Consider the following 21,282-nt stretch of genomic DNA (forward strand, 5'->3'; position numbering starts at 1 on the left):
GACAGTCCTTAATGAGAGTGCAATGCAGCCGTCCCCCTACTCTATTTTTCATTTGGCATGTGAGAGTGGAGAGGACTATTTTATACACATCAAGGTACAACCTTGGTGTACATGTCCTGATTTCATGCAAAGAGAATCTAGAGGAAAGTCTTACGTTGCATGTAAGCATATCTATTTTGTCTTCTTGCGAGTTTTGGGACTACATAAGAATGAGGATATGGTAATGCATCAACCAACACTATCACCAGAGGAAGTGGGCAATATACTATCACGTCCTCGAAGCAAGGATGTTTGTGCCTATACTTAAGCTTTAATCAAGCCTCTCATGTTTGTGCCTACTTAAGCTTGTAAGGAAATGTGAAGTCAATCTTTTTGTAAGAAAATTTGAACCCAATATTTTTGTCTTGCTTTGGGATGGAGTATACTGTCACGTACTCTAAAGTCTTATTGTAGGTAGCTTGCGACGCTATGGTAAAGGAGTTGTACCAACCATATATCTTCTTGTAAGGAAATGTGAACTCAATCTTTTTGTAAGAAAATATGAGTCGGGTATACTTGTTTTTACTTGTGTTGAAATAAATATTGGAAGAAAGGTACATAGATAGGTATGTTTGTGCCTATATTTAAGTTTCTTTGACATAAAATGTGTGTTTATATGTAGGAAGGTAGGTAGGTATGTATGTATGCATGCATGTATATGTTTGGGAGTATGCATGCATGTATGTATGTATGTATTGTACAAATGTGTGTATATATGTATGTATGTATATATGTATGTATATATGTAGGAAGGAAGGTAGGTAGGTAGGTAGGTAGGTGTGTTTGAGACTATGCATGTATATATGTATGTATGTGAATGTATTTATTTCTCTTTCATAAATACTTACTATATAAAAGCTCACCAAAATGTATCATTTTTCTTACAAGCTCGCATAAAACTATCTTATCTCCAAAAAGCTCGCCAAATAAAGCTCGCAAAAAAATCAAACCCCTCTTATCAGCTCATGTCTTGGATACATTGTATCCCTAACCCTGTTAGCCCTTAATTTGCCTTTGTGAATTCGTTAGCACTCCTCAACCAAAGCCTTAGCTTCTTCAAGCTTCCTTATCTATTCTTCGGCATTTCTTTTCACCAATCCCCTTAGGGGTTGTTGGTCTCCCTTTTTGTGTTTCTTGGGTATTCTCATCTGGTTTCAGCGCTTGGTCGCTCCCTTCCTTTAATTGGGTGGATTCGGTGTCAATGGTATCTTCTTCGGATCTATTCTGGATTGTGACCATGGTGTCACCTTTGCTTACTTTTTTCACTCTTCTCCTTCTCCCAACATTAGAGGTTATAACACCTACTAGGTTTTTCCCTTTGTTCCCTTGTTTTGCTTGTGCTCGTGTCAAGACATTTAGTGGCGTGATGTTACCAAGTTACACACTTATGGTCCTGATAGTAGCATGGTTAGAAGTAGAAGCAGAGCCACTAGCGCGATATGGACAATCTTTAATCAAATGATCAACCCCACACTTAACACAAGTAAGTGTTGGCATGTCATTAGGTTGTGCTGCCATTGGCTGAGCTTGGCGTGCATGAACCACATTCTTATTTTAAGACAATCTACTATTCGATGAGGTCCACCATAACCAAAACAATGTAGTGTCCCCCTTCTCATAGTTGAGTCTACTACTCGATGAGGTCCACCATAACCAAAACAATGTAGTGTCCCCCTTCTCATAGTTGAGTTTATATCTTTTCCTTTCCATTGTACCGTGGTTTGGAACACTGGTACAGGCATGTTATTCTGTAAAACATAAAACTTTGGCACAATCTTCATGACCTCCTCATAGTAATCATTATTGATTTCTACCTCATGCACGACTTCACCCTCGTTTGAGGGCTCCTCAATCAACACCTGATTGATTTTAGCATATGGTGGTAGAACAAGTGGCGGCAAAGATGACGTATCCTGTATCCAGAACATCCCTCTTGGTAAGTAGGATGGGTTTGGCTAACTTGCAGCCACAGTGGTTTGCACTGGGGTGGTGCTGGTAAGGCTAGTGGCACTTTGGGTGTCGGTAGTTGTGCTACAGGTTAGAGCCTCGGATACCTGCACATGGAAGTGTCATGGTTCCCTAATCTCACACAATGAGCACAATAAAGCAAGTGCCTTACTCTTAATTGAGGGCATTCGGTAGTAGTGGTGTGATTCATTTTGCAAAGGGAGCACCATACCAAATCTCTATGGGGGTAGAGATAAGCATGCCCTGATGATTCTCTTCCATCCTTGACTTTTATTTTGTCTAGTATGGCATTACTGAGCTCATCAACAGTCATGTTTCCAACTTGCTTACTCCGGGCTCTTATGTCCTGGTGACTTGAGACTCGTGATGTTGTTACTATTGAAGCTGCCTTGGCATCCTCAGGTTGTGGTAATTCAAGCATGTTGTCTTCCTATTCTATTGCCAGCTTACAACACGCATCTAAAGTGGCTGGTCGGGCTAATACTAAATAATCATGCATTTTATGATCTCGGACTCCTCCCCACCAGAAGCAAGGTAATAACTGATCATCGGTTAGTCTCTCCTGCTGCAGCTTACATCTTGAATTCAAGTGCTTGATCTCGGACTCCTCCCCATAAGCAAGGCAATAACTGATCATCGGTTAGCCTCTCCTGCAGCTTACATCTTGAATTCAAGTGCTTGATCTAGGATACATAGTCGCACATGGACTCATTTTCTTTGTGCTTAATATTGTGAAACTGAGCAACATGACTCCATCTATCACCACTTCGAGTAAAGCTTGGTACGAACACATTCTTAAGCCTAGTGAAGTTGACTTTATCCTCTGGCTGAATTTAGGGTCAATACCATTGATGAGCCTTTCCTTCTAGGGTCGGTGAGAAAGCATGGATCATGGTCACATCACTCACTGGCCCATAGGTCCCACAGGTTGACTTAAAAATCTCAATATATTGGATCGGGTCCCCATCCCCTGAGAACTTTTGTACAAGTTTGGAAATGATATGTGGCTTCATTTGGGATGGTCTGCCTAGCTCCCTAACCATTCCTCGACCCATTTTTGCGACCATATTCAGCAGATCAACCCTTGTGATTGCGTTAAGATCTGCATTTGGATCCACAATTGGTCTTTGAGGAGCTACTCCCCCCCCACCTAGACCTCTTCCTCTTCCTGCATTTTCTCTTCTAGGCAATTCAAGTCTATGGCTAAGTCTAGACAACTCCTCCTAGCCTGGCTCATTATTAGCGGCCTCAGCCTACCTTTTGTTAGATTTAAAGCTCCATGCCCTACAAGAATGTGGGATCATTGATTATTTGTTCTATGTCTTCCCTTGTGTAAAGGCGATCGTCACCCTCTCCAGATTCCTTAGGTAAGTGGTCCCCTTCATTTTGTGTATCAAAGCCTTCCTCTGCCCTTGGCTCTTCATTGATAGGTTCTAGATTTAGAATTGCTCCTTCAGTCATACCCATTCCCATACTATCAGTGGCGTTTCTAGACGTTTCTAGTTTCTTTCTACGTGATTGAAGGGATTTACATTCTCCATTTCCTTTTGTTCAACCCTTGTTCTTTGAGTATCGAGCTCTTGTTTCCTTAAGCTCAATAATCGCAATTGTCGCTCCGCCTCAACCCTCTTCAAGTTGATTTCTATTTCCTCTGACATAGGGAAGAATACTTGACCTGTCCTGGACGTACTTTCCTTATCTCTCCTAACCCTAGGGGTTGTTCCACTAATCCTCACATTGTTAGTCAGCCTAGAACCAAAAGGTTGGGTTAGTAATTATGGTCTTAGACCTTGTCTAGCGTTGGTTGACGAGTCATGCCTACAAATTGCTCTTCGTCTTCTATGCTGGGTTGGAGACCAAAAAATCCCCTAGCAAGATACCACTGGATCTTGTAGGGAAAGATGGTTTTTATTCCTCTCCAAAACTAGAGAGTCCTAGCCCTTCTTCCATGGACTCTTCACTACTTGTATCAATAATGGTTAGATTCCTCTGAGCTGAAACACTCAATTGAGTGCTCCTCGAGTGGCCTAAACCAACAGTCCTTTGATAGGAAGATCGTAGGTGATTGGATGCACTATCGTTGGGGGTAAGATTGTCTCCAATGTACTCCCCTAATTTTAGTCTGACAACCCTTAGTTCGTGAACTAGATCCGTAACTGACAGTTCATGCCGTGAAACCGCAGAGGATAGTTCACGTCGTGAAGTAGTAAACAAGGGTTCACATCATGAAACAGGAAATGTTTCACGTCGTGAAGTGATGAATGGTTCATGTCGTGAAGTCATCAATGGTTCACGTCGTGAAATAGGGAATGTTTCACGTCATAGATTATCTTACTACTAATTCACGGGATAAGGTTCCTTCGGATCCGTTGTGTCAGAGGTGTTAGGATAAGGTACCCTATTTTTGGCAAGGAAATCCCGAACTTTGTGGCATTGGATGGTGGTCACGCCATGAAGTATGAAATGGTTCATGCCGTGTACCATTTTTTGCACTTTCACGTGTTAAAGTCTCTACATCGATAGAATAAATTTTGGAGTGTAATTTACCTATCCAAATGTTTCCAAATGGTTATGCTAGGAGTAAGGAATGTAATGCAAGTTATAAAAAGCACAGCCATTAGCTCCTTATTTTTGTAATTTTTGTAAATTAAAAAAAAAAACAAAGTATCACACCTACTCGTTCACAGTAGCAAGTTTTGTGATAAAAACATCAAAATTAATAGGAAAAACAGTGCAACTTTCCTTTAAGATAACCCAAGTACTCACCCACACACCAAAACACATGATTTCTCACAACTCTTCTCTACCAATCAAACCTTATCTATACATTCTCTTCACAATGCACTTTTTGAATGCAAAGGCAATCATGAATCTTGCATAGTGGGAGCTGAGACTCAAAGAGGATGGAAGAAATAATGGTTTCTCCCTGCCAGCGGTGCAAAAATGTTATGGGTACTGCACCTCCCAAGAGAGAACTCTAACCATTCACAATTGGGAGAAGCAATATGCAACAACCATCATTGGGTACCTACCAATTCTTTGAGCTCGCGTCCCTTGAGGTTTCCAAGCTTGCTTTAGGAAGCTCCACTCCTCCAAACTCCACCTCCATGCTCACCGTAGAGTCGCTCGCACCACAACAGAAGGCAATCTCTCTCTCACACTTCCACACATACATGCATAGAAAAGGAACATGTTCTAGAGTACACTCTCACTCTCTCTCTCTCTCTCATAAGACAAGCAAGAGCTCTCATAGCACAAAGGAGGATTGTGTCTTTCTATTATGAGAAAATGCCTTATATATAATTGGCCCTTATGTTAATCCCATTTTGGATTAAAAAATATGCTCCTCCATTTAAGGACGTTAATAAGTGTCATGCAAAGGCACTATAAAACCTGTACATTATGAGATATTGGCCACCAAAGGTCTTAGTTAAGTAAGTTTTTGCCTCCCAAGTGTGAATAAGGGTCAATTGTATATAAGGTATTTTCTCATAATGAATGGGGACAATCCCCCTTTGTGCTATGAGAGCTCTTGCTTTTGTCTTGAGAGAGAGAATTCTAGCACTTGTGCCTTCTCTATACTTGTATGTTGCATGCTTGTATTGAGGAGTGAGAGAGAGTGATTTCCTTCTTGTGTGGTGGTGTGAGTGACTCTATGGTGACAGCGTGGAGGCAGAGCTTGGAGGATTGGAGCTTCTCAAGAGAGCTTAGAGACCTCAAGGGACACAAGTTCGAAGCATTGGTAAGTGCCCTACACAACAGTTGTGTTATATTGCTTTTCCCAAAGGTGAATGATTTGAGTTCCCTCTTGGAGGTGTGGTAGCCCATAACATTTTTCACGCCGCTCCGGGGAAACACCTTTGTTTCTTCCATCCTCTTTGAGTTTCAGCTCCCATTACATAAGATTCATCTTGCCTTTGCATTCTAGTAGTACATTGTGTATGGAAGGAATGGATAAGATTTGAGTGAAAGTGAAAAATTGTGAGATATTATTTGTTTTTGTTGTGTAGTTGTGTGGTGGAGTGGCCTTGGAAGAAGGCTCTACTGTTTTTTCTAGTCAATTTTGATGTTTGTATCACCAGAATTGTTAACGTGAACGAGCAGGGTGATGTTTTATTTTTCTTTCCTTTTAAAAATTTATAAAAATCGTAAAAATAAGGAGCCATTGATTGTGTCTTGAACTCGTATTAGAACTCGTATTACATTCCTTATGCATGGCACAATCATTTTGGAAGCATCTGGATAGGTATTTTGCACCCAAATTCATATCAGTCGGCGACATGGGAATTTCCCATGTGAAACTGGCAGAGACCATTTCACGACGTGAAACGTTTTCTACAACTTCACGACGTAAAACGCTCCTAGCATCATCACCACAATTCACGGGATTGCCTTTTGTCAAAAATAGGTAGCCTTATCCTGACACCATGAGTCTAACAAAATTAAGAATCGTAAATTAGCGATGTGAACCAATTGCATTTCACAACGTGAACTATGAATTCAAATTTCTATTTTTGGAGATACTTATCTCTTAATAGAACTATTCTTGTCTTCTTATTTCTTTTAGGATTTTTGGAGCTAATATTTTTATTATAACACTTTCCTAATGTTTCTAGCCTTATTGTCTCACTCTTCTCTAAGTGCACTCTCTTTCTTTCTTGGAATCTATATTAAAAGAGACACATACATGGCTTGGGAGGGACCTTACACCATCAAAAATAATTCCTTGGGTTGGAAAGGTGTTTGTCATGCCTGCAGGTTTGATGGAGGAGGAAATGATCCTAGGACGATCTTGGATTTGCATAATAACTATAATATCCAATGGGAGAAGAGGACATCACTGCTGAACGAGGGCAACAATGTCTTTTCCATACCCTAATGGAGTGTGATAAACACAGGGAAGCAGGCCATGATTGAGGATATAAAAAAACCAAGCACGGTGACATCAGCTCATGTAGTAGAAAAGGCATCAATTTCACAATCCCTACGCAAAAAACATCCCAAATCACAGGGTACTCAACAACAGTGGGTGCCTAAGGGGCAACTTGGAAACTAGCTATACAAAGATGAGAAGGGCATTAATAAGAAATCAAGAAGAAAGGTTCAAAGAGGAGACAAGGGACAAAAATGGTCTTCACAGGTAAGCTGGTGGTACTCCAAACAAAATAGCACTCCACAGAGCCATAAGCAATGGGTTCGAAAGGACTTGCTAATGGTACAAGGTTATTACCAGGGCAATACAACAGTATGGGTGGCCAAATTCCACCTAGTGGCCACTATTACAAATACCTCCAAATACAAAGAAAAGAACAGTAAAGGCATTTAGAACCAACTCTTGACTAAAACAAATGCTAGGAGTACAGAAACACTGGTGTAAAGGAAGAAGCCAATCCAACAGGATGGGCTAAATATAACAAAACCAATACCTCTCACCACCATGATCAAGGAGCTGGACAAGGTCATTGAAAATAAGAAAAAGAAGGTGCAACAAGTGGACACCGATAGAAACCCCAATCCACAAGACTCAGTAGAAACACTCTTCAGTTGGGTGGAGGGAAGAATCAAGCACTCCCACACAGAGTTAAAATGCCTACAACAACACCTGCCCAGAAGTGCCAAAGTACCACCTTGGTTTCCATGGCAATAAAAAGATGAAGGTATCCATCACTCAAAAATGGATACAAGGTAAAAATGGGTATCATTCACTTCATCTAGTCTTTGAATTCATGGTTGATTGTCTGAGCATGAAGACAAATATAGGGCATCAATCTTGCACACAAGTGATACAAAACAGTTCACGCCATGAACTGATACAAAACAATTCACGTCGTGAAACATTCGAAGCAATTCATGTCGTGAACTGGTCCTAAAAGGTTCATTCTGTGAAACAGTTACTTTTTCTCGACCAATCGTAGGAAGACACGTGGCATTCTTCATTAAGGCAGCCACCCAATCCGACGGTTGTGCCATAAAATCAAAATTCCTTCCTTTTTCATCATTTTGCATTCGTCATTCATCGTGTGAGCAACGCAACCATTGAGCTTTGCTCTCATCGATTTCCTTCTTCCTTCATCGGGTGCAAAATCTCGACATATATGGGTTTGAGGTCGGAGCTTGTGCCTTGTTTTTGCATTTTCTTTCTTTTGATGTTTTCTAAAATTTTCTTCATAAGCATAAAATCGCATGATTAGAAATCATTGATTGCCTCGTCTTCAATCTCATTTGTTCTCATCACCCCCTGCAAACCCCGTGCTCTGCGGGTCAATCATATCATGCATTAATGAAAACAAGTTATTAAAACACGAAAACAACTTCACTAATTTAAGGTACAAAACCTGCAAGTTCATGGCTCAAAGCCTAAACCTGTAATTTCATGGGCTTTTTCCATTTCACGGGATTACATTTCACGGCCTGCACTTTCACCACCTTAGACCATTTCACGAAATTACGCTTCACGGAATTCCATTTCATGTGTTTACCCCATTTCACAGAACTAACTTTCACAGGTTTACCCCATTTCATGGATTTAACTTTCACAACCTTAGACCATTTCACGGAATTCCATTTCACGGGTGGCCTGCACTTTCACGGGATTCCCTTTCACGACCTTAACACCTACACTTTCACAGTGTTTAACCAACTCACGAGAATTTGGGCCCAATCGTGTCACAACACTTATACCCTCTCAATTGCTCACACCACTAACACACTTCCCATCAAAATTAACCTTGACACTTCTCCACCCAAAAAAAAACAACAAGGCGTGGCACATGCCCTCACCAGTCTATGGACTGACCTTTTTCTTAATGTAGAGATGTCGACCTCAGCAACATCTAACCCGGAAGCTGCAGAGACCCCGACGATAACATGAGCCAGTGCAACGGGATCCACAGTGAGCAGAAAGAGAAGACCCACACAGGGCCCGAAGCTAAGGTACTTGGGACAATATGCCCAGGCATTCCATGGGGCGATCATCAGCAGAGAACTCCACACTGCGCATGGAAAGGTAGCCTTACAGTCCCACAGTCCTAAGTGCATACAAATTTTGGAAGATGTCGAAGTCAAAGAAAAGCTAGAGAAGGTGGGCTTAGGGGGGCTGATGGCACAAAGTCTCCCCCGAAACATTGATACAGAGCTATGTGAGGAGTACATCAAGACATATGACAAGGCCATCAAGAGGGGGACATTAACTAAAGCAGATGGCACCACATAGCAAGTGTTGATCACGGAGGACTTGATACGTGAGGCTCTACAGCTACCACCACCAGTTAAAATCCACACACGTAATTATGAAAAGATGCCCCTAGATGCTGAAGAAGAGTTTGTACAACTCTAATGGAGCATAATATGACAATATCAAGGATGAAGTAACATAAAAGGCATGTAGGGAAATGTCACTAATTGTGCAAGTGAAGCCAATAGACAGGTACAACATGGTGCCACTAAATAGGATAGCCAAGGTACATGAGGAAAAGGAGGATAACTGGGCCTATTACATCCACAGAGAGATGGAGAATTATCTAAAGGCCCATCAGTCAAAGATCTACAACCCGTACCTAATGACACATGTGCTAAATCATGTGTCTCAAAGGCCTCTTCCATATCCAGAACTAGAAGAAAGAATGCAACTAGCACTCTTGACAGAACAACCAACACTGACTTCTACGAAGACATGCAGGAAGGACAGGCCGTGTGCTGATGGAGACTAAAGAGATCATAAAGGAGATCAAGAGAAGGAGAAAAAAGAAGACTGAGAAAAAGATGAGGGGCATAATACCGGATGTCATGAAGAGACACAACGGATCGAGGCCGAGCTCGCTTGAGAAATAAAGTCATACCAAGAAGTACTGGGGCAACAAGAAGCGAGTATCAGCTTGACAACACCTCGAGAGAGGACGAAAGTACAACATCTAACTCCTCCTCAAAATTTGGCCCAATTAATATTCAAGAATCTTTATCCCCTCAAGAATTCCACAATGTCAGACACACCAGCTGGGTTGTAGAAAGAGTTTGAACCAAAAACATTACCACAGCAACAGAGCCCCAAGGACCTGAAGAAGGTACATCGCTCTGAGTACAACTCACAGAGGAGCCACTGGATACAGGAAAACGAGCACGGGCTGAAGATGCACCAAGTCCTAGCAAAAGGCAACGTCTGGAGGATGAGGAGGTGATACCAGAAACATCTTTCCTCCATAATTTGGATTATGAAAGATTCTTTCAAGAAACTATGGAGGGACTAGATGAACTCTTGAACTTGCCACACGCTAGAGCCAACGACAAGAACCCACAGACGAGATGCGACTACTCCTTGAGCAAGCCTCGAAAATAGGTCAGTTGCCTAGTAACTCCTTGGGCCCCTCCTCAAACTCTGGCTCTCTTTTTATCTACACTAACCCTCTCATTTCTTCAATATGATATAAACCTGTCTGATGACCTAAGCCTAGGAGAATTAACACTTATTAAACAAAACACAGAACGTGATGCTGATCCTACCATCATCGTGGGAATTTTTCGGGGGGACTTAGTTCTAAAACTGATCCTAAAGATATTTGCTTTTATCCTTTACACCCCATTGTGCTCAACCTTTGTAGTTAGTGTCTGGTGCTAAAAACTCCGAAATCCTGGACAACAGCATCGATAAATTAGACTTGTTTGTTCCACATGATATTCCTGACACCGGCGGCCAACTACGAGGTTGTAGCCCAAAGTTATCAATGGATTATAATCCATGGGTGGTTAGAGGTATATAATACTCACCAGCATTTAAATCTATGTGAGTCCTCATTATATCATCCTTTTGGTTTTCTAAAACTATATCATAATATCTACAAATATCTAGAAGCCATGTTAACCAACGTCCTTTATACTTTTGATAAAACACTTATCGAGTATCCCAACATAACTCTGGAGGATATAACTGAGCTACAAGACTTTATGAAGCTCCACAAACCCAGCCACCCACCCCTAAGTTCAGGATAGGGTCAAGAAGAAACATCAGGTTCATCACTTAATCCTACTTACCCCGTATATTCTAATGTTGCTAGTAAACTACTTAATCCATATCCAAGTGCTCCGCCTACTGAGACAAATTTCAAGCCGACTGTATATTTCCTACTCTTCCTTCTCAACCCTTAGAATTTCCCACTAACACTCTCGCCCCCCTTGAGGAGTTACCGGCACCTTGCCCATCTCCACCATGGCCAACTCAAAGGGTAAGTCACACTCCACCACAAGATACAATTGAGCAATTTGCTGATGATTCTATTCTTGAGACCTTGTCTGTGCTGCAGAATACAAAGGTTTCATAAGAGCCAGGAATCCGCTACTCAAACCAATGCTCATGTTCAAGGTGTTAATGCAAATAACACCCTTTGAACCTACTCGGCAGATTCTCCTAAAAGCTTACTCATATGTCACACCAATAAAGCAGCCGTATATGTATTGTACCCTCTCCACGCACCAAGGCCAGAATTAGAAGAGCTACTGCCTTTGGCTGGAGAGGGAACATTATGGTCCAACATGGCACCACACAAAGCTGGCAAACCCACATTTAGCAGATCTATGGGAAATAAGGATTGTTACATTTATGGTCAGTTACTACTTCCGTAGGTGGAGGAAGGCTCATCTAGTCCACACAAGAGGGGGTTATACAGCGATTATCACAAATAATGCTAACCCCAAGCTAGAGGATTTTGGAATACAGCCAGATTGGAGAAAAGAGTACCTTGCAATCCCAGAGTATAGCCATCAATATATACATGCACCACCAACACAAAGAGTAGATCCCTTGCACATGCCACTGAAGAGAAGGTGGACACCATTAGAGTTTCAAGAGGCAAAGCAAAGGGATTCACATGTGAGCTACAACTTCCCCATATTCATGCCAACAACATTTACATACATAGGAGAGCAAAGAAAGCAAATGCTGAATTGGATACATGCATGGTACTGTATCCCGGACACGCCAATTGTAGCCACTGTTTGATTCCTAAAATTGATTGTGGTCCTAAAAGATCAACCCAAGGAAAGATATGATGGATATGGTGCTGATCAATTGCAGTTTGAAATGAATCAAGGACCAAGTGATAGAGGCATGATGTTATATTATCATCACCTAAGGTGTCTACCATCATATATACATGTCACATTCGAGGACATGGTCAACACTGGGTTCTGGAGATCACACGCTGCATCAGAAGAACCCTAAAAAAGCTTCAGTCATGCCAGAACTTCTATTGTCAATGAGTTCGACAACCAGGTCTTTTAACCTCAGTAAACAGGTTCTGAGGACAGAACCTACATCAGGTAGGGGGGATATTAACCCCATTTTGGATTAACAAATATGCTCCTCTATTTAAGGACATTAATAAGAGTCATGCAAAGGCACTATAAAAGTTGTAGATTGTAAGATATTGGCCACCCAAGGCCTTAGTTAAGTAAGTTTTGGGTGCCCAAGTGTGAATAAGAGCCAATTGTATATAAGGCATTTTGTCATAATGAATGGGGACAATCCTCCTTTGTGCTATGAGAGCTCTTGCTTTTGTCTTGAGAGAGAGAATTCTAGCACTTGTGCCTTCTCTATACTTGTATGTTGCATGCTTGTATTAAGGAGTGAGAGAGAGTGATTGCCTCATGTGGTGGTGTGAGCGACTCTACCTGATATCGTGGAGGTGGAGCTTGGAGAATTGGAGCTTCTCAAGTGAGCTTGGAGACCTCAAGGGACACAAGCTCGAAGCATTGGTAAGTGCCCTACAATAGTTGTGTTCTATTGCTCTTCCCAAAGGTGAATGCATTGAGTTCCCTCTTGGAGGTGTGGTAGCCCATAACACCTTATTCACAGTTGGATGCCCAAAACTTACTAACTAAGGCCTTGGGTGGCCAATATCTCATAATGTACAACTTTAATAGTGCCTTTGCATGACACTTATTAATGTCCTCAAATGGAGGAGCATATTTGTTAATCCAAAATGGGATTAACACGAGGTTTGTTTCACCCAATTCCGTCGATCAGGAGCTCAAATGAGCATTTTTGTTTTTCTTGTTTTTTGAAACAAGAATGAAAATATTGAGCAAAATTGACAAAACAAAGATGAAATTAACAGGTTTAAGGGTAACAAGAGATGATAATGCAATGAAAAACATGAAATTGATGCAAAATTAGCAAAAGCACATGAATTTTGGTGGAATTTTTGTTAGTAATGCAACTCGAACTCATTGTAGCCTTATTAGTGAATCAAAGAGAAAAGAGGCTAAACACAATGCATCAAGATGCAGTGTGGCTAGGTGGACACCCTATTCCCCGATAGTGGCACCATTTATAGATGCTCCTCATGCCAACTAATCGGCAGAGACTCAAACCAAATGTCATGGGAAACTTACATATCGCTCCCAAGAGCACACGAGCTACAAAGAGAACCTAATCTACCATAGGTAGCACACAAAGAGTCGGCGAGGTGTGTCACTCACCTCATGAACATGCTCTCATTGTAGACTGGTAGAGGTAGCATCAAGAAGAAGCACACGCAAGCTCGACCTATGCATCATCACAAACACCTTGTAGTTTGATCGCACTTATTGCTTGATCTCATCTCTCTCGCGCACACTCACACATGCATAGATGATCACACAAGAGTTCAAGCCTACACTAGGCAAGAAATAAGCAAGAAGGTGAAAGAGTAGAGAGCAAGAGCACATCACGTGTCCTGCTAGGTAAAGGAGTTGCTAATTTGCTATCCCACAATGACTACACCAATAATTTTGGCATACTCTTGGATGCATGTATAGTTGCCCTTTCCTCATCCGTTGCACTATCCATACTTGCCTCATCAATAGGCTAATCTGTGGACTGAAATTTGAGTTAACTTACCCAATATGGGGGCTAATTTATAACACCTTGTTGAGAATTCATTTGCTCCACATATGGATGTTTCCAAGCATTGTACAAAGCCAGGAGTGTATCAAAGATTTCCTGTAAGAATACATTTTGCTGTTTTTTACATAAAAACATGGGCTAAACTGAGTTCTCCAACGAAGACATCTCCACTCACCAAGATCTTCTTTGTGGCCAGATGGTAACTCTATACCCTTTGTGGCCAGATGGTAAGTCTATACCCTTTTCTTTATGAGTTGTATCCCATAAAAATACATTTTAACACCTTATCATCCAGCTTATTGTATTGTTTCTCAAGCATAAAAACATAAGCAAGACTCAAGCAAGATAACAAAAAACACAGAAATGAGCCACAAAGGTCTTCTTGTCATTCCAAGATTCACAAGGGGTAGTTGTAAAAGGCTTTGGTTAGAGCACTTCCTCTCAGCCACACCATTTTGTTGAGGTGTGTAAGGCAATGTGCATTGGTGTTTTATATTTCTTTCAGTCATTTACACATGAAACTCCTTTGATATGTACTCTCCCCCTCGATCTATATATGAAGGTGTCAACTTTACATGTGGACACATTTTTAGGCATAGAAACAAAGTGCCTAAACTATGTAAAAAACTTTGACTTTGCCTTCAATGGATACACCTAAGTGTGTATGTTTGGAGTAGTCATCAAAATAAAGGTCACAAAGTAGAGATATCTCTCGATTGGTGGTATCCTCATAGGAAAACATACATCATATGTATAAGCTATAATTTTTGGATAGCCCTTGATCCATCTTTTGGGAATCATGCCCATTTTCATCTTGCCCAAAATACATCCCACATACATAATTGATAAAGGCCTCAAGCTTTGGCAACTCTGACACCATATCTTACCTTTTAAGGCACACCAATACTACGGCCCATGCCATAGCTCCTTGTTACTCTCATAGCATGTGTGGTAGTAACTATGAACAAGCATTATGTGCCTATCTCTCATACTTGTCCAACCTATAAAGTCCATGGCTTAGAGTACCAGATATACCACAGTAATGTCTCCATCACTTTGATTATGAACTGTACACATATTATCTATGAATCCAACCCACTAGGTTTGCCTTAGCAATAGCAGAGAGACTAACAACAAGTTCTTTTTATTAATGCTTCGCACAAACAAGACTTTTGAGAGAGTGATTATCCCACTATTTGCAGTACTGAACACAACCTTACCAACTCTTTTCACTGGATATGTGGAATCGTTTACACATGTGACTATGCCTCCTTGAGGAACATACTCAAGAAAGGAAAATAAATCACACTAAGAAGTAATGTGCTTGCTAGCACCACTATCAAAGTACCATACATGCTAGTGGTGCTTGCTAGCACCACTATCAAAGTACCAGACATGTTAGTGGTGCTTGCTGGCGCCCTTATCAAAGTACTAGACATGTTGATCTATCATTACCATGCATACATCATGGACAGAAGGTCTATTGTTAACATGCACACATCGTGGATAGAAGGATCTATCATTAACATGTAGACATCATGGATATAAGGATCATAACTATAGTGCACAATAATGAATGCGTAATCATCGTGGATAGAAGGATCTATCATTAACATGTAGACATCATGGATATAAGGATCATAACTATAGTGCACAATAATGAATGCGTAATCATCCTACATATAGTTTGCTGAGTCCTTCTTTTCAACACTTAGTGCCAGTGCATCAGCCATGTTTGACTCTTGCTGCTTCTCCTTCTCTAGCCTTCTTTTACACCACAACCATGCTTGAATCTTTCTTCTTCTCCTTCTTTAGCCTTTTTTTTAAACACCACAGCCATGCTTGAGTCTTTCTTGCTGCTTCTCCTTCTCTAGCCTTCTTTTACACCACAACCATGCTTGAATCTTTCTTCTTCTCCTTCTTTAGCCTTTTTTTTAAACACCACAGCCATGCTTGAGTCTTTCTTATTCTTCTTCTCTCAAGACTTTTTTTACATTTATTGATAATAATGGCCTGGCTTTTGATAGTATTTGCATTTTTCTTTCTTCTTAGTCTTATCACCCCCTTCTTGGCTTATCTTCCCTGAGAAAAGACTTTTCCTTTACCTTTTTGACTAGTGATAGTAAATACATAATCTCCCACACACATACTAGTTCAATTTTGTCGAGATTTCTCTTCTTGGCAAGAGCACTATAACCAACTCATCAAAAGTAAGGGCATCTAGGTTACCCTTCATCACATGAGCCAAACTGTAGACGCAAAACCTTGGTATGAATTCGATAGAGCTATGAGAGTCGTAAACACCAAAGAACTATCTGAATAGGCCTCATCAATACATGCAAGCTACTCATTGAGTGAGGGACTCATCCATTAAATCTCCCTTAATTATATGCTTGGACTCTAAAGTAAGCCACTCTTGCCTCGTTTACTATGTACCAGGTAAAGCACAACAAGTGTATCCCAAGCATGCTTTATAGTTCTACATGAAAGTGCCACTAATACATGTGCTTATGCATCTATGCCATCCCACTTGGCTTGTTTCACTATGTGGAAATGTGGAGACAGATAAACCACAATTATATTTGAACTAGTCTCAACATCCAAAGTACTTGTACTATCCTATGCTAGCAAGAAGATACGATGTGTCTCAATGCCAATGGCAACGTTCCAAGCCCTTTGGCCAACCAATACATGGCGCATCATATATGACCATAAAGGGTAGTTAGTCTCGTCAAGCTTATCCTCAACATAAAGTATTCCTACCTGCCATTTCAGCCTACAAATAGCTAATCTTTGACACAGAATGCAAATATCCCAACTATCTGAAAAGATGCAGGGGGGAAGAGAGCTTGAGCTCTTGCAAGCACACACACACTCACAAAACCCTAATAGAGAACACACAAGGTGAGAGGCTGAAAATCTTCTTCTTCTTCACTCAACACTCAACACACCATATACAAGATAAGAGTACACACAATATGAAAGGTACTCAACCAATACATACACGGGTTCTCTATAGTGTGAACCCAGCTAAATGAGCTGGTGCTATAACTATGCCAGTCTCTAGAATGGCTGTCACACAACCTGTCATCCCACTGGCCGCATATCACCCATGATCTCACCAACCATGCCAGTGGAGTAAGTGTGGGGCCTATCCCCCAGGCGGGTCATCAGTGTCCACCGCCTCACTAGACGAGCTCGATATCTCAACACTCCTCCTCGAGCTCAACTCCATCTCATGTACACCAAGCGAAGCCCTGAATCTGCGGAGCTTCTCTGTACCCAATGCTTTGGTGAAGATGTCAGCTACCTTATCCTCTGTGCTGACATAAACAAGGTCAAGGTCTCCTGCCAAGACCTTCTCTCTGATGAAATGGTAGTGGACCTCTATATGCTTCGTGCAAGCATGAAAAACTGGGTTCCTGGCCAACTGTATACTGCTAATGTTGTCACAAAAAATGATAACTTGTCTATCCACTGATAGACCCAAATCTGCAAGTAGCTTTCTTAACCAAGCTACCTCACATGCTGCCATAGCAGCTCCTCTGTACTCGGCCTCTGTGTACTGGATAGAGCAACCGTAGGCTGCTTCTTGCTGCTCCAAGTCATAGCAGCACTCCCCAAAGAAAACATGAATCCACTGGTAGATCTTCTATCTGAGATACTACCAGCCCAATCAGCATCTGTGTACCCATGTACACATATCTTTGTCCCAGTCTCATAGAATAATCCACAATGCAAAGTAGACCTCACATACCTCAGTATGCGTCTCAATGCATCCAAATGCTGTTTCCGTGGAACCTGCATAAACTGACTCACCAACCCAACAGCATAGCTCAAATCTGGCCTAGTGATCGTCATGTATATCAAGCTTCCTACTATGCGCCTATCACCAACCCAACAGCATAGCTCAAATCTGGCCTGGTGATCGTCATGTATATCAAGCTTCCTACTATGCGCCTATACATAGTAGGATCCTCCAAAATCTCTCCTGAATCTGCACTCAACTTGCCATTCTGATCCAATGGCACTGAGATAGGCTTACAGCCTGTCATACCATACTTGGACAACATGTCCAAGCCATACTGTCTCTGCAGTAATCCAATACCATGTGGTGACCTAATCACCTCAATGCCCAAGAAATATCTGAGCTCTCCCAGATCCTTCATCTCAAACTTCTGTCTAAGCAAGATCTTTACATCAAAGATCTCTGTATCATGGTCCCTTGTAATGATCAAGTCTTCTACATAGATGATAACAAGCACAACCCCTCTATCACCATGTCTCACATACAGCGAGAAATCTGCATTGGCTACATGAAAGCCAATAGTGACAAGATATTCAGAAATCTTGTCAGACCATGCTCTTGATGCTTGTTTTAAGCCATACAAGGCTTTCTTCAACCTGCAAACATGCTCGGGGTGACCTCATAACCAGGTGGCTGCAACATATACACCTCTTCTTGCAAATCCCCATGCAAGAATGCATTCTTTACATCCATGTGATGTAAAGACCATTGCTTTGACGCAGCCACTGCTATCACAACTCTCACTGTTGCCATCTTGGCAACTGGGCTGAAAGTTTCCTCATAATCAATGCTATATGTCTGCGCATATCCTTTGGCTACCAATCTAGCCTTGTACCTGTTTATGCTTCCATCACTGTTATGTTTAACTTTGTACACCCACTTGCATCCAATGGCTTTCTTGCCTTCACGCAATTGCACTAGATCCCAAGTTTCATTTCTATGTAGTGCATCCATCTCCTCATCCATAGCTTTCTCCCAACACACATTTCCAACAGCCTCATCAATGCATGTGGGCTCTACAACCTGCACAACCTTTGCCATATATGCATAGTGATATGCCACATAACTATCATATGTAAATCTCTACACAGGGTTTTTCACTCTCCCAGATCTTCGCAGCTTTTCATTCATGGCTTCCATAGCCTTCTTTACACCAAGTGTTCTCATAGCTGGGATCCCAAGCTCCTCACATCAAGGCTCATATCTAAGCCACTAAACTCTCCACCATCAACATGAGAATGCCCTACAGAAATGTCAAGCATACCAAGGGGCTCAACCACTTTCTCTTTTCCTTTACGTGATACTAATCACATTTACAGGACTAGTATTATGATGCAGCCTGCCACTCCATGGTCTATCAACAGACCCACTAGATGAGGACTCTCCGTCTGTGTCTGCAACAACTCATGAACCATTTGCAAACATCACAGCACTTATTTCAGGCATGTCTACATTCAACGTAAACATTCTGCCCACTCTGTTGCCTTTTGCAACCAACCTGCACCACTTGTCTTTAAAGTCTTCAACATAACAACCATCAGGGTTAAACCGAACCTGCAAACCCTGCTCAATCATCTGGCCAACTGAAACCAGATTCTTTGTTATGTTCAGAACGTGAAGTACATCTGCAAGGTACTTCACTTTGCCATCCTGCATAGACAATGGCACATCTCCAACATGGGCAATTGGATGAGCAGTGTCATCCCCTGTTTCCACAAAACCTGGTCTTTCCGGGTTTTTCATCTCCTTGAACCACTCCCCATGACTTGTCATGTGGTTCGAAGCACCTGAATCCACATACCATACATCATCTTTTTGTGCTGCATCAACATTTTCAGACATGGCATTCACGACATGTTGCATAACAAACAACCTTTCATTATCCTCATTATTTCTGCTTGAGGATGCATAGTTGTTTTGCTGCACTTTCCCATTTTGCATGTCAACCTGCTTCTTATAACATTCTGCCTGCACATGTCCAGGCTTACCACAATAATAGCATTCACGTGCATCATTATACTGCCTTTGCTAATTTCCACGGCCTCTTTGACTCCCCCTGCCTCTGAATTTGCCTCTTCCACCTCCGTGTTGTTGTTGTTGTTGTGTATTCTGGGACTGTTGTTGTTGCTGCTGCTGGCCATAATTCTGATTACCTGTTCGGCCACCTCCTTGACCGCGTCCACGGCCTCCTCTACCTCGTCCTCTTCCTGAACTTGTGTAGAAGGCCTGTTGCTCTGAACTAATTTTGTTTTGTGAAGACTGTTGGTCTTCACCCAAGCTCTTCTCTTCTATAATCAGCATAGATACCAAATCTGTAAAGTTGGGAATGTTTTCCCGAGTCTGAATAGACGTCTTGAACGCCTTGTATTGTGGCCCGAGACCACGTAGATAGACTTCCACCTTATCATCATCATCTATTGACACACCAATAGATGCAAGGGATTCCACAATACCTTTTATCTTCAATGCATAGTCATTCACAGACATGCTCTTTTTCTCCACAGTATGAAGTTCGTTCTTCAACTGTATCTTGCGTGCCTTGGTATTTGTTTCATAGAATTTAACCAAGGTGTCCCACGTCTCCTTGGGGGACTTGGCATCCTGAATGTGCCCAATCATGGTGTCCTGTATACTAATGGAGAGCCAATACATAGCTTTCCATCAAATAGGTATAAAACTTCTCGTCTCTTCTGGCTAGAGCACATCCTCCGTATGTTCCAGGAGATAATTTTTATCTTTGTGTGCAGAGTCATATTAATCTTCTTGAGACATATCCAACTCAATCGGCTTAAGGGCTGCCAAAGCATCATACCTATTACCCATAATGAGGCTTTGTCCTTTAGCCTGAGCTTCTTTCTTAAGCGAGCCTTTACTTGGCCCTTGTGGGGGGATGTTGGGTTTCTAGGTTGCAGAGTGGGGTGAGTTGGGGTGTTCTTACCTACCACTCTAGAGCCTTGGTCCTGAGGTGGTTTTCGGTCTCTCTTCCTCGACGACTCTGCCACTGGGATTGGGGCCGCATGTATAGGGGTTGCATCAAAGGGGGTTGGAGACGTGTTTGCGCTCTTCTTAGATTCATCACTAGCTAGTGCCGTGGTTGGGTTGTGGACAATCTTTGGCAAAGTGGCCGGCTTGTTTGCACTTGTAGCACGAATCCGGGAAGGTGCCAAACTGAATAGAAATGTTGACCTTGATTCCTTCCGGAGTCATAAGTGCCAAGACATTAGGGATGTCGTTTCTTCTATCCCACAGAATACAGCACCGCCGTGGCGTGTGGCCTTCATTATGTTCCAATGGGGGGTATAGAGCACTTTTCCCAGCACTCCCGCCACTGTCAGGATCTCCGTCCACCATAAGTAACATGGCAAGTCAGGGGAACTAACCCAAACCGGGCATTCGTCTGTAGAACATGCTCGGGCTTGAACGCAGGATACCAAGGAATAATGTGTACTAGGTTGCTATTGTCGCAGGGGACCACCGCGTAGATATTCTCTTTGCACCCCTGACTCCACCAAGACTTGAACGAAACCTTTGTGCCAGTAAAGTGGAAGCGGGCCAAAGTAGCTTTACCTTGGAACACTGCAACAACGAACCA

The sequence above is a fragment of the Cibotium barometz genome, chromosome 39 (genome assembly GCF_041138505.1).
Source record: "Cibotium barometz isolate CiBa-2024 chromosome 39, ASM4113850v1, whole genome shotgun sequence".
Taxonomy (NCBI): Eukaryota; Viridiplantae; Streptophyta; class Polypodiopsida; order Cyatheales; family Cibotiaceae; genus Cibotium; species Cibotium barometz.